Source organism: Macrobrachium nipponense, chromosome 21 (genome assembly GCF_015104395.2).
Source record: "Macrobrachium nipponense isolate FS-2020 chromosome 21, ASM1510439v2, whole genome shotgun sequence".
Taxonomy (NCBI): Eukaryota; Metazoa; Arthropoda; class Malacostraca; order Decapoda; family Palaemonidae; genus Macrobrachium; species Macrobrachium nipponense.
The window spans coordinates 75,276,725-75,291,320 of record NC_087212.1 but is presented as its reverse complement, the minus strand read 5'-3'; the positions used below and the strand labels follow the sequence as shown (position 1 = coordinate 75,291,320).

Sequence of the window (14,596 nt, the reverse complement as noted above, 5' to 3'; positions counted from 1 at the left end):
TATTCTGACGAAGTTAGTATGAGTACCAAAACACACTTAACACCTGAAGACAAGGGAAATCTAAATACTGCATAACATTAAAAACACACAAGACTATAAAACATATGGAAAGACCATTATCATATTACCATGTAAGCAGAAAGTATGATTATATTATTGCGTGTGTATTCTCAGTTTCATTCTCGACAGTTTTTTTTTATTGCTATGAAATAGCAGTAATAGAATACAATTACTTACAGAAAAGTAATAGCAAATATAAAACACGCAAAAGCATAACTATTGAGCAAATAATTGCCACAAACAAAGAAGCATAGAACCAAAGTGACCGCAATCCCGCCCACACACACACACACACACACACACGGAGACATTCTCTCCCTATCGAGGATTCCAGTCAGGATGTTCCAACATTCCGGATGCTGGCGCATGCGACTCGGGTCTTCGGAGCGTCCTCATCTGGGCGACACCACATGCATTCCGATTCATTTGTCGTCCCACGGCGTTCGCTGATGCGTGACTTTTGCACAATGGGTACCTGCCCAGACACAACTCTCTTTCTGGTTTCCAAACACTAACTTTTTTTTTTTTTAACAAGTCGCTCCAATGAAAGCAAATAAAGAACCTTCGACTCATTATACCATTATTTTTTACCCGGCAACTTTCATGACAAGCATCGGATTCCTGATCATGGCTGTCATGATGATGGTTAATATTAGCTTATTTTGGTGATAATACTTTAATTTAGAGTTAGCAACGTGATACTATTTTCCGTCGCCTACATATACATCAATACTGTTACTATCAGTGACTTTAACTTGACAAACGAAAGGTACTTTGATTCCGCCAGTAAAAAAAATGTGACCTTATTTGCATACATAATTTTATGTCATTTACTTTCTTTACCTTGACCTAATTATACACACACACACACACACACACACACACACACATATATATATTATATTACATTACTATATATATATATCTATATATACATATGTATGTGCGCGTATGCATGTGTATGAGTATTTGTTTAAGTTTACTACACATAGTGTTCAACTACGATTCAATGGTAAAGGTATGAATGGGAAGTGACCACTTTTTTTTTATTCCATGAAAACATTCCGTTATGGAAAACAGCTTTATGTTCAATTAATATATATATATATATATATATATATATATATATATATATATATATATGTGTGTGTGTGTGTGGTGTGTGTGTGTGTGTGTGTGTGTGTGTGGTGTGTGTATTTGCGTGCCAGTGTATTTGAGCATGAAATAAACAATTACAGGAGAATTGTGCGCCATCATATCGCTAACACAGTTTCCTTCCTGTCGTGTCGGACAAAACCTCACTTTTCATGGCCACAGCAAGTGATTGGGAAGCTCTTTAATGAGGCTGGAATACAAAGGAACGCTAATGGCTGCATAGCGTGTTTGTAGGGTAGAGCACACGCATTACGCAGATGGAATAAGAGAGAGCCATCATTTCAACATGTTAAAATACCCAATCAGTACTAATGCACGTTATCAAATACACCCTTAAGAACGTGACTCCATTTGTCATCAAATAACAATATTACGCTCAGTATTACTGAATTATAATGCAAAAGGGGAGACAAAGCTGAAAGCTTGAAATAATCCAAAAGAAACTGCACGAGCCACCTGCTATGTTCGATTCATTACGCTTAATCCAAAGCTGGATATTTATGGAACTTTACTTTTCTTGTTTCAAGACTCTCCAGGAATTGATGTGAGCTATCGTTGTTCACATACACACACACACATTATAATATATATATATCTATATATATATTATATATATATATATATATATATATATATATCTTATATATATCCTGATAAAAGGAGCCCATAAAAACACCAAAATATAGAGAGAAAAGTACTATATTTCAGAGACTGCTGTCTCCCTCTTCAGGTAGATGAATGAGAAAAGTTTACAGAAAAGGTGGTTTTTATACCAAGAGGTTCATCCACAGGTAAGTCAATTTAGGTCACCCCCGCTGATAATCTTCCATTAATCTTCTTAAGCGTTGGTTGAATGAAAATCTTGTCGATCGTATCTGAATCCCATGCTCCTTTTGAAATGTTCATTACCTGCCTCTCTTTTATTAAGGCCGATTCCATCATTTGACTCTTGTACCGGTAGTTGCTGCTATAAATTATATATATATATATATATATATATATATATATATATATATATATATATATTGAAAACAACCGAAATGGCGGTAATATAAGAGAGGATATTTATGAAACTTTAGTATATATATGTATATATATATATATATAATATATATATACTATACACACACACACACACACACACACACACATATATATATTATATATTTATAATATATATAGTATATTATATATATATTATATTTAGGGGCCGTTAAGGGGTTATAAGAGATGGTCAGTGCGGGTACTCCCGAACCACTGAGACGTTACATAACGTTCCGAACCCCTAGCCATGGTAACTTCATTCTAAATACTATAAGCATTGGCAAGAGACACTCATCCCGAGCAGGACGTTGAAGAATATATGGATGCACACCGCGGAGATAATCAATCAGTATACTTTGGTCATTTTTTTTTTTCACCATTAACTGATAGAAAAAAATTATTTTTTAATACAGAATTCGGGCGTTTATAAGCTGCATGGAAATACGTATATTACCACAGTGTGGTGACCCGAACCTTTATATTGCCAGTGCGGTGCCCTCAACCTCATAGTCTCCTACTAGAATGACAGAGCTTTCACTGAGGTAATGAAAGCTCTGTCATGCTAGTATAAGGTTACTTCGAAGATGGAGGTCGCTAGTGGATAATAACAGCGTTCTCATCCCGTGAGGAGATATAGCCTTTAAGCCTATCCATAAAGAGAGAGAGAGAGAGAGAGAGAGAGAGAGAGAGAGAGAGAGAGAGAGAGAGAGAGAGAGTTATGCTATACAATGGAATTCGAATAAGATATCGAAATCTAAAGTATACACGGGGAATAGTTTGCCCAGGGTACTTAACCCTAGCGATCATGACCTCGGCGTGCCACTGACTCTGGAGATAATTGAGACTATCCATCATGCTAACTTTGACGGGCAGGTGTTAATAGCTTCATGCCGTGAAACATCCAATTATGACGTCACACTGAGACGTAGCAGGAGGCCTAACTCTCGCCTCCTTCCTCTCGGAGGAGATCGAATGTAAAATCCCCACTGCCATTTATATTCTAGGAAAGTAAAAAGAACTTCAGAGAGAGAGAGAGAGAGAGAGAGAGAGAGAGAGAGAGAGAGAGAGAGAGAGAGAGAGAGAATTATAAGACACATACCGCGTAAGATTCAATAATCATGCATCACAATGCTTGACCAATTAAAAAATAAAACCATTCTAAACATTAATGTGACATCAACGTCATTACACCAAAAATTAGGAGACATTCAAGATTGATCGAAGTCTGCCTAATCAGTTCTATCACCATTCAAGACAGATGACTTCATGAAATTGACTTTCACAACGTGAGAACATTCACTGATCAAGCAACGCGATACTGGCTGAATGCAGAACTGAAATAAAGTCCTGAAATGAAGATATCTAAATGACGTTTGTCTAAGAAGATATTGTGCCTTTATGACGGAAAGAGAGAGAGAGAGAGGGAGAGAAAGAGAGCATTTGCATGGTGGGAATTGGTACCAGTACGAAATTCCTTTTATGAGTCTAAAGCATCTCTATCATGGTGTGAAAACATACTTCAATTCTTCTTAGTTTAATCCTTATTCGGGGTCGCTGTTTTTAATGAGTTTCCTTCAGTTCTTTCTATCTTGAACGGCTTATTTCATAAATACTTTTGGCAGATATTTTACGAACGGATGCCCTTCTTAACTCCACCCCTCCTAATTTATATGGACTTAGGACAAGCCCTCATGGCTGGAAACGTACAAAATAAATATTCCAGTCAGGCTGCTTAAGCAAATATATCACTTGGTCGTCGTAAAGGAACAGTGTTGAAGAGCAGCTAAAATATTAATATAAAAGGTTCTCAGTGATTTCTAAAACGCTTCTCCTCCGACAATTCCAAGACCTGGGTTACGGAACAGGCTCTACATGAGAGAAGAGAGAGAGAGAGAAGAGAGAGAGAGAGAGAGAGAGAGAGAATAGAGAGAGAGAGAGCGGAGGGTTATTCTTCCAGGAGACGGCAGGGTTGCCGAGAGGGAGAATAAATGTGTCTAAACAGAATTAAATATTAACCTATACTCCGTCGTTCAAATATTAACTTGTTATGTCCTCTTCGGACCTCTCGCTTAGGTAGAGTTCGCTTCATGAATTTCCATTACACCTCAACGGAAAGAGAAGGAGACAACTGGCAACTCCACAGTGTAGCGTTAATATTCCTATGTTTACCAAAATGAGAAGCTAATTAAAGATGCCTGTGAAACAAAGTTACTCAACAATAACAAGTAAAAACATTATGATGGAGTTCTTAGACCTCGCCGTAACTTGGCACGATATGTACCGATATTTATGAAGCCACGACACCACGGTCGCTATCTCATGAAGGCAAGACGTCATCAATTTAAATGGTTGATTTCAACGCAGGTGAGAGGAATCGTTACTATTCTAATAATCAGCAAGTCTAGACAATCTTACGTTTACTAATAAGCGACGAATTCGCTTCTCCGTAAGCTGAAAGTGTGCGCCTAGCGTATGCTGTCATAAAATGGCCGTAGATGTACACAGCATAGGCAAATACCCTGGATAACAGGTGCAGATTTTATTGACACTGAAATCGTCTGACTCGCTGATTATGCTTTAGTTAACTTCTCTACCTTGTATAAATCTTGTATAAATATAAATATATATGTATATCCATATATAATACAATATAGATAATATACATATATAAATATATATTTATATATACATATATATAAACTACTTGAACAACTGGGCAAAACCGGCAGTGGGAGCACATCGCTGTCCATGTCCTCAACAAGTATGTCAGTGTCCTACATATATTAACTTTCCTCTTCACTACGTCTTTGGGAACGTCAACGTTTGGCGGCGCACGTCCTCTCCAACATGATATTCATCACAAAAAGGATGTAAAAAACAATTTACGAACTTGCTGTCATTTCAAACCTAAACCAATTCACTCCGATATTGAAGAATCAACACTTTTTTTCACTTTCTCCTAATTTTATGAAAACTTCGCTATATTGCCTTCAACCAGGCGAGAAATCAGAGAAATCTACGACAATTCTAATATATGAAAATAACAGGAACTGTTGGAGCCACAGAGAGACGGAAGGACCAATACACTGCAGAGTCCGGTTTTTGAGGAGAGCGACCACTCAAGGATATCTTCGAAGACTGCAATGGCCCTCTGCGCTAACCCTACACCCAACAATCCTTTTAAAACTCAGCTGTCATTAAGATGAGTTTTAACGACGTCGCGTTTTAATGGAATGGAATGGAATTGAATATCGAGTTTAGGCCAGAAGCCAAGCGCTGGGACCTATGAGGTCATTCAGCGCTTAAAAGGAAATTGAGAGTAAGTAGGTTTGAAAGGTGAAACAGGAGGAAAACATCGCATTTGCATCGAAATAATTGATAGGAGAGGATGAATAGCAGGAAGAAAGATATTAATGGAGGTACAGTAAAAGGAACGAAAGGAGGTTCAGCTAAGGGCCGAAGGGACGCTGCAAAGAACCTTAAGTAATGCCTACAGTGCGCCCTTTAGGTGCACTGGCGGCGCTACCCCCTTACGGTGTGGCGTTTTAGAGCCGTGACCGAGTTCGGATGCGTGGGACATCCTGAGACATCGGTATTAAATCAGATTTGAATGAGACATTAAACTTTCCCGAGCGAGAAACTCATCATTTCATTTCCGAACGATAAGCTGCGTCGCCTATGACGTCACATCTTTTGCAATATTCAATATGTTACTTTTCAAACGATTTTCGCAATCGCGACCATCACGACATCGGAAGAAAAGGCGTCACGTTGTGATGCAATCACTTGCTCTGGCATGAGAGAATATGCAATACAGATACTATTTCCTCTTTAATTTGCATGCTCTTCAAATATTTAAGCTGAGATCTATATATGTATATATATATATATATATAATATATATATATATATATATATATATATATAGATATGTATATATATATATATATATATCATATATCATATAATATATATATTTCAGTTGTATTCCACGTAGGAAAATTAAAATGGTATATCTCAGAAAATGCCCAATTTTCGTCCTCCAATGGACCTCTTCTTGGAGCATTTATTAAAGAAAGAGAAATAATATATATATAATATATATATATATATATATATATATATATATATATATATATACCGTGTAACAATTACTCTTTAAGATGAAGTTGCGACAGCAGACGGCATATGGAATGTATAGGGTCAGCTATCCAATGAATGACTGCATTCAACGTTGTTCAACTGCGCTGATCGATATAGTACTGACGGTATATCGAATATGTTACATCGATCCGGCCGTGCGTCCTTTGGTTAAGAACGTCATTCATCAACAAACTACATGAATATAGAAAACGTTGCATATATATTCCTTAAACTTACAAGATAAGGTAGTTCTGACATTGCTGAAACAATAATAAAACACAAAGGTGCATGTACCTACTGCGCTAAATACATACAATTTAGTCTTTCACATCATAAATTCGATCATTTTGGACAGATATTTCACGTAGTAGAATGAGAGAATAACTACAACGACTTCAGGTAAATCTGTCAAATAAGGAAGAGAAACGAGGCAGGTATGTTGCGGCCACTCCCACACAAACAGGCCGAGAGAAAACTCAACACAGGCGTGGGATGAGAAAGCAAGACAGATCTTTAATCTGCATCTAGCTCATTTTTTATCAAACAAGTCATATATTTCACCAGTCAAACTTACAGCGAAGTGGCCATTGTTTCTTTTTGCAACGTTAGATAGTGCTGCCTTTTCAATCGCGATATAAAGATTGAAGATTTATACAAAAATTCTCAGATGGAAAACATATCGACCACAGAAGTATGTAATACTGGTAAACCGCACTTAGATTTACATATTTACGAGTGAAAGTAAGTTAACATTCAACCATACAAGTGAAATGTCTGATTTCAAAATTATGCAGAAACGTCAATATTTAGATAGTTCCAGCCCATATAGAACCAAGAACGTTTGTATCATAATATACAGTTCATATATTTTCGAAGATGTTAAACGAATCTACTCTTCCCACGGAGTATTCTCTCTCTCTCTCTCTCTCTCTCTCTCTCTCTCTCTCTCTCTCTCTCTTAAATCACAGTCAGCTCTGGTCTGTGGATCAGCCAGTAAATCTCACACAAACACACACACACACACACACACACACGGACTTTCACACCAGCAAGATAGGGTACCACACGAGGTCATATATTTCATCCCATACACTCGCACTAGAGAAACCTAGTGACTGGTGATGATAAGCAACTTTATAAAATATGATACCTAGACTGGTACCGGCTAAAAGAACGAATAAATTTTATCTTTTCAAAACGAAAATGCGGCTTAGTTTTTTTTTTATATTATAAACTCTCGCTCAAATCACAAGATGCCCATGAGGTAATGAGCAAATCTCACGATTCCCCATAAAAATCTTTAAAAAAAAATAGAAGGCTTGAAATTCCAAGTCCCTCGGTTGGGAGAAAAAAAAAAAGGAAAAAAATCGGGGGTTATGGGAAGTAAATTTCAAATCGCCAGCCAAATTTCCACCAGTCGACATTCTTCGCAGAAAAGAACTTGTACCGGAGAACATCTTCAAGGGTTAAAATCGCATCCGAGAGAATACTGCAACCAAATGCCCGAGGGCACGAAGTGACCTTGATAGAAGTGAGAACGACTTTCTTTTGCAAGGGCGGAACAGGATGAGGAGAGTGTAGTAGGTACGTGCCGCATAAAAAACGACCCAACTCTCCATCCTTCCACGCAGAAAGTTCACTCTTCCTGGGACGAAGAAATTCATGTGCCTTCGTATATACGTAAAGCCTGTTAGCTCTAAGTTCGCTCAGAGATAAACGCTGTCTACAGCTACAGGTATTCAATAAATTTTGGTTGACGATATACATAAAATGTATATGTATAGTGTATATATAAATATATGATATATATATATATATTATATATATATACGTGTGTGTGTGTATGCAAACTGAAGTTTTGTGGCCTGTATAACCTAATATCTTCATCCACATATAAACATGCACATTCTATTATCTTAAACACCCCTATCGACTGCATGGCCATTTTAAGCTCAAAAGAAACCCGGCAAATCGCGTGAAAAAAAGAAAACCCTAAATATATCAAGTCCAGGAAAGAGTTACGGGAAGAAGAAAGGAAGAATCCCTCCAGAAGGTCAGCGGACGATATGGCTGGCCGATTGTTAGGGAATGGAAGAGGGGAAAAAAAATAACAGACGTGATCATTTACCTTCAAGGTAGCGGCGTGGAGACTTGACTGCCTTTAACCACGCATCCAAGTCCTGGAAGAAAAAATCACAAAAGGATTAACCTCCATGCTCAAAAAAAAAGGTTAATATTCAAGTTTAGTGAATGGAGCGTTCATCTTGAATCACATAAAAATGGGATATTGCCATTTTAAAACAAACATGATTACATTAAGCGCTAAAAATTTAACGACATTCAAAAGGACGTTCAAACATATGAAAATGATCTTCTTTTTTAAAGTAATTAAAGCTCAGGCAACACTACCAAACAAATTTTCCAGTTATCCGTAACTTTAGAAAAGAACTCATTAAAACAGACTTGAAATAACACATGAAATCAATCAAGTTCCCAAGTTCTGGAAAATCATCCCACATATAAGAAAGAATGAAATCTCATCTGGTAAAATTAATGTTAAAAGATCAAACGATGAAACCTGAATCAACTGGCAACGAATACTCTCAATTTCTTTTCTTTTAAGATCTGAACACACCAAATAAGCTTCCGTATTTTGGTGGCGCCAATTGTAAATGCTTCCGTTTCTTGCAAGTCGCCGCTAACCTAAACACCTGTAAGTATATATGGTATAGCCAGGACCTGGGTATAGCGGCGACTTGGAAGAAATGGAAGTATAATAAGTGGCACTATAGGATACAATGAAGTCTAAACCTATCTATTTTTAACCGAAAATACCTATAAGTCTTTGACGCATAGCGCTTATTTGGTGTTCATATAACCGAGGAAAAGAAATGGAGAGTATTCTTTCTAAAATATGTTTTATCGTTGGATTTTATAGCATTTACACGACAGGATGAGATTTCTTTTTCTTATGTGGGAATTTCGTGACACATCATCTGCCCAAAGTGACCAAATGAAACAGCGCTCACAGAAGAGGCCTATTTATTTCCGGTCAGAGGCACTCATCCGAAAAAGAAACTACAAGAGGAAGGAGCGATGGAGACAAAAAGCGGGAGTCAGTCAGGCACAGACGGATTGGTTATGGTCCGCCTCCACAATGGCTTCTGTAGTACCTGTGCCTGCACCTGTTGTCCGCTCTGCTCTGTGTGACTGCTCCTCTGTGCACAGGTGAGGACTCTCCCTTTCCCTTTCTTTGGCTATCAAGCGGCGTCGGGGTAAATCTATCACCGAAAGTCACAACTCTTTATAGAAATTTATGTACGCATGTCGATCTCTCAACAAATGTATGCACATTCATTGACAATTATGTCAATTTAAGGACATTCTTCGATTTTGATAGAATCTGATACATGGGCACCGATTCTGAAATATATTTCACTTATGGATACAGAACTAAATGTCTGTGCATGACTGACCTTCTTATGAACCTATTCACTTTCAATTATTTGGAAATAAATTGAAACATTCATCGATTTTGAAATAAATTTTATATAGCAATCCTTCTAGAGCGAAACTGACCCACATTCCTCGTTATTGATGTCAATTCATCGATCCTGAAATACAATATTGTGCATTCACAAATCTTGATTTGAATTTTCTGGCATCCCTCTACTCTGATAAATAACTTCGAAAAGAATAACAGAAAAAAAACTCCAGCAGAGAATTACTAGAATCAAAACTCTTTCACAAGAGCACAAGTATACATAGGTAACCCGCGAAAACCAACCCAACAGACGTCTACGAAATGAAGCTGGAAGCGTGACGCCTATGGAAACATAGGTGTCAAACGGCAAAAACCTTCCTCCCTGAGGTCAAGAGGCTGCTGAAATAAATTTGCTAGCTGACAGCGGTGGTCAGGTATTCCGTTTTGACTCCTATCTCTGACAAGTGATTAGAGAGAGAGCATGAAAAAAACCACAATCCTATAGAAGCGTAATAAGCTAATGAAGAGACGCAACAATCATCATGGGAGGGGGTTAGTCGGCGAATGTTGTTCACTGCCTTATCTTCATTGACCTGACTATTTAAGGTCAGCTGAAAGACTCCGTTATCTTCCGAGACAGTGGAACAACTGCCATATAGAGGAATCTAGACTCTGTCGTTAATTCATTGTAGATGTTCTCCTTTTTGAACAAGGACTTTCCGTGTTAAGCTTTGAATATCATCAACATCGGCATTTCTTTATATCTGAAGAGCAACAGATTTATTATAATTCATGATACACGCAATCAATTCTTAACCACTTGTCATTACGGGTATTCAATTCAATTTTACGCTCATTTTATAAAGTTATGTGCATAACTTATAGTGCAACGCTTGGAAGAAAATACATATGTATAAAACGTATATAAAAGAAAGTAATATTCAATACTCTCTGTGCCAATAATCTATGTAGTGACCATAAAATAGTCACCATCAACCCTACAACTACAATTTACAGTTTATTACCAGTAAATATAAACTGAAGTATGCCAGGTGCTCGAGAGATCATGATCCAAATAGTAATCTCTCTCTCTCTCTCTCTCTCTCTCTCTCCACACACCCCCAAACGCCTCCCCCCCCCCCCCCCACCCCCCCACCCCCCCATAGCAGGCAGGATGACCATTTTCACCCGTTGATCTGGTTTCTGGATCACTCCTCGCCCCTTTTTTTCGTTTTCTCTCTTTCTTTTTACCCAGACCGTAACTGTAAAAGGGCCTGGAACCTGTTTTCATTCTCTTCATCTCCTTCCTCTCTCGGGCGAGGTCGTAGATGATCATTGAGAATGCAAAAGGGTCAGCAGGAGACGACATTCTTTCTAAGGTTGCTTCAATCACCAATGGCCCTTAAGGGCACCATCACCTCGCAATCTACGGAGAGCTTTCTTTCCCATTTTCTTTAATCAAACCAGATGCTATTGCCCTGAAAATCTCTTATGCATCTGTTGGATGGCAAAACATCTGCCAGGAATCTGTTTCTTCCATAACCTTCTCTTCTTTTTTTTTTCTGCGAATGACTTTCTATCCCGCCTTCTCACCCCATTGTTAAACGAATGATTCGGCGTTTTACTAATTTTCTTGTCCTTCTGGGACTTCCCTTTTAGTTCGTTCTCAATCTGGCTTAATCTATGTTTGGCAAATTATGCAGGGAATATATAGCACGTTCCTGCTCCGATAAATAAAAAAAAAAAAAAAAAAAATAAAAAATCGGCCTTACGATACTGAATCCAGAGAATCTATTGGAACTTAAGGATTAGAGGCATTCTGTCTTGCATATGCATCATGGTCTTAAGCCAGGCTTTTAGGGGACTGGCTGAGCTCTTAGGCACCGGACACATTTCACATCCAAGTCATGTTCTGCAGATTTAAATGGAACTCGTAGTCCTTCTACGAAGGACTCTTCTCCTCTGTGGTGAGATCAACACACACCACTCCTTCGATAGCGTTTAATCAAATGCTCTGCGTGTGATGATAATTCAGGCGAATTTTGCCAGGGAAACAATACCACCGCCTTACGGCCGTCACCTGTTGCTGCTTTTATTGTGCTGGGGACAGTTCTCGAGAGCTTGTCTACAGTATTCAGGTTCAATTTTCTTCTAGTCTCGTTTCATCTATGTGTCGGATATCACAACGCTACAGATACTGTTATAGTCAGTAACACGAGGGTCAACCAGTCTGATCCGTCTCGCTAACGCTTCCCAAATATAGTAATGCTACTTTCCACTTATTTTCCGAAACGTTTTAGGCATCACTTTTCAATTCACATTTCTGTTTTTTAAATTGCCGAACCCTCGCGTACCACGAACCTATGCCCTGGTTTTCCCGCTGCTAAAAGTTGCCACAACCACACGAACTCGCTTCGACTTTGTATAAATCCCTTACGAGCTCAGCATATGTCGTCAATAATCCACCCTGTACCATTCACAAACGGTTTATCACAGACGATGTTTCCTTGAATATTCATAACCATCCATTCAACACACATTAAACGAACTTAACGCAACGCTACTTTCAAAAGAAAAGGTTAAGCAATTCAACAGAAACACCATTACCTGACCCGTATCATTAAGAATACAACCCTTCCTACCTTGGTTACCCGCGCTAAACAGTGGAAGAGTTGAATGAAATCGCCCTCGGCAATTACTATTCGTGTTCAAACACAAAAAAAATACTAATTACCACGAGATTATTTAACTAAGATTACAGTACTATTTTGCGGAGAAATAAAATCTCATTTTAATGCACTCACCAAAGGTATTCACTGAGAAATAAACTATTATTTTAGAGTATTGATTTAGGACAATTAACTACTGCTCTAGAAGGAAAAAATATTATAAGAGTAACTTAGAAATAAGGATGATCAGTAACTGAGAGTAGTCACAGCAGTGGCGGATCTAGAAATCTTTCATGGGAGGATGTGGGAGGGAGGGCACTTAAGGTTATCATATATATATATATATATATATATATATATATATATATATATATATATGTGTGTGTGTGTGTGTGTGTGTGTGTGTGTATATATATATATATATATAAATATATATATATATATATATATATATATATATATATAGTACTGTACACACATACAGTACGTTTATATCAATATATACATATATGTATAATATACATATATATATATATATCATATATAATATATATAGATATATATAATATATATATATTATATATATAGTATATATACACGAGTATATATATATATATATGTAACATGTACACACGTACAGTACGTATATATCAATATATACATATATGTATAATACACATATATATATATATATGTGTGTGTGTGTGTGTGTGTGTGTGTGTGTGTATGCACACACATATGTATACACAGTTATTGTTTTTGTTGTACAGTTTTTGTTGTTAAAATAATCATTAACTAAGCAAATTTTTGCTACTAATAGTGATATGGTAAAATAAAAATATGTTCTATTATTCACATATATGGGGGGGGGGGGGTCGCACGTGACCAGGTGGTGCCCCCTTAAATCCGCCACTGAGTCACAGTATATAAATAGAGCGTTAATGATTTATTTCATCGTTGCGTAAAAGTCAAGTATATCTTAGTTTTACCAGACCAGTGAGCTGATTAACCGCTCTCCTAGGGCTGGCTCGAAGGATTAGATATTTTTACGTGGCTAAGAACCAATTGGTCACCTAGCAACGGGATCTACAGCTTACTGTGGGATCCGAACAACACTATATCGAGAAATGAATTTCTATCACCAGAAATAAATTCCTCTGATTCGGCGTTGGCCGAGCCGAGAATCGAACTTCGGACCACCGGATTGGCAGCCGAGCACGTGAAAACCAAAAAAATAACTTTGCAGTATGAAGTGGATTTCAAGGTATGGTGTTATAAATAAATAAACCGAATTAAGGAAAACCTTCAACACTTGAGAAATACTGATACCAAGTGGTTAGGAAGCAAATAAAAAATTTAAGATTTATGCACGGCTTTAAAAATACTAAGCCCGTTGTAAAAAGTAATGTTATTAAACATTAAGATAATAGAGCATCTATGGACATACCTATGGAATGCCCAAAAAGGTCAACTCCTAAGTAAACAAATAGGAAGGTTTCCAGAAACTGAGTACACTCATACATGACCGGGAGATAGTTTTTTTTTTTTTTTTTCCCTCGAAAGCAAAAGTAAAACTAAAGGCGATTTTGTGTCGTCTATGACCGCCAAAAGTAAGGAAAAGTGGGTCCTGGATAATCACAGTTGAGGGGTCCAAATTCACTGCATTACGTAAAGTCAGGATCAGCAGGCAGATTTATCAAATATTTATTGAATCGTGTAGAATAATGAAAAAATAAACAGTTCATCTGCTTAATGTAGCAGCTTATCAAAAACCAAAGGGAATAAAATGGGAACGTCAAAAAAATGTCTTGGGGACGATCCGGAAAAATCGTAACTTTCTGCTTCTAAAAGCAGATGAACTGCTCATTTTTTCAGATTGATCGACAGTTGGATGCTGAGGAGCAAGAGCCCGTATCAGGTTCATTCTTGGTTCCTGGTTCGTAAGTACTCACTCCACAAACACAGTGCTTCAGTAAGTAGATAAACTGCTAATTTTTTTTAGAAATATACTTCTGTTTGCAGGACTGTCGAAAGAAGCAAT

General features: G+C 37.5%; 1 protein-coding gene across 6 annotated transcripts in view; it reads right to left on the bottom strand.

The window, feature by feature from the left end:
• LOC135198182 (uncharacterized) overlaps nucleotides 1-14,596 on the bottom strand; it is a 375,078-nt gene that overhangs the window by 202,498 nt on the left and 157,984 nt on the right. For 5 of the 6 annotated variants that reach the window (XM_064225719.1, XM_064225720.1, XM_064225718.1 and 2 more), the window contains one exon: nucleotides 8,531-8,582. The exons of the other annotated variant lie outside the window; for it this stretch is intronic. The gene's annotated coding sequence lies outside the window, so the exon portion shown is untranslated. The remainder of the gene's footprint in view (nucleotides 1-8,530; nucleotides 8,583-14,596) is intronic. 6 annotated transcript variants of the gene reach the window in all.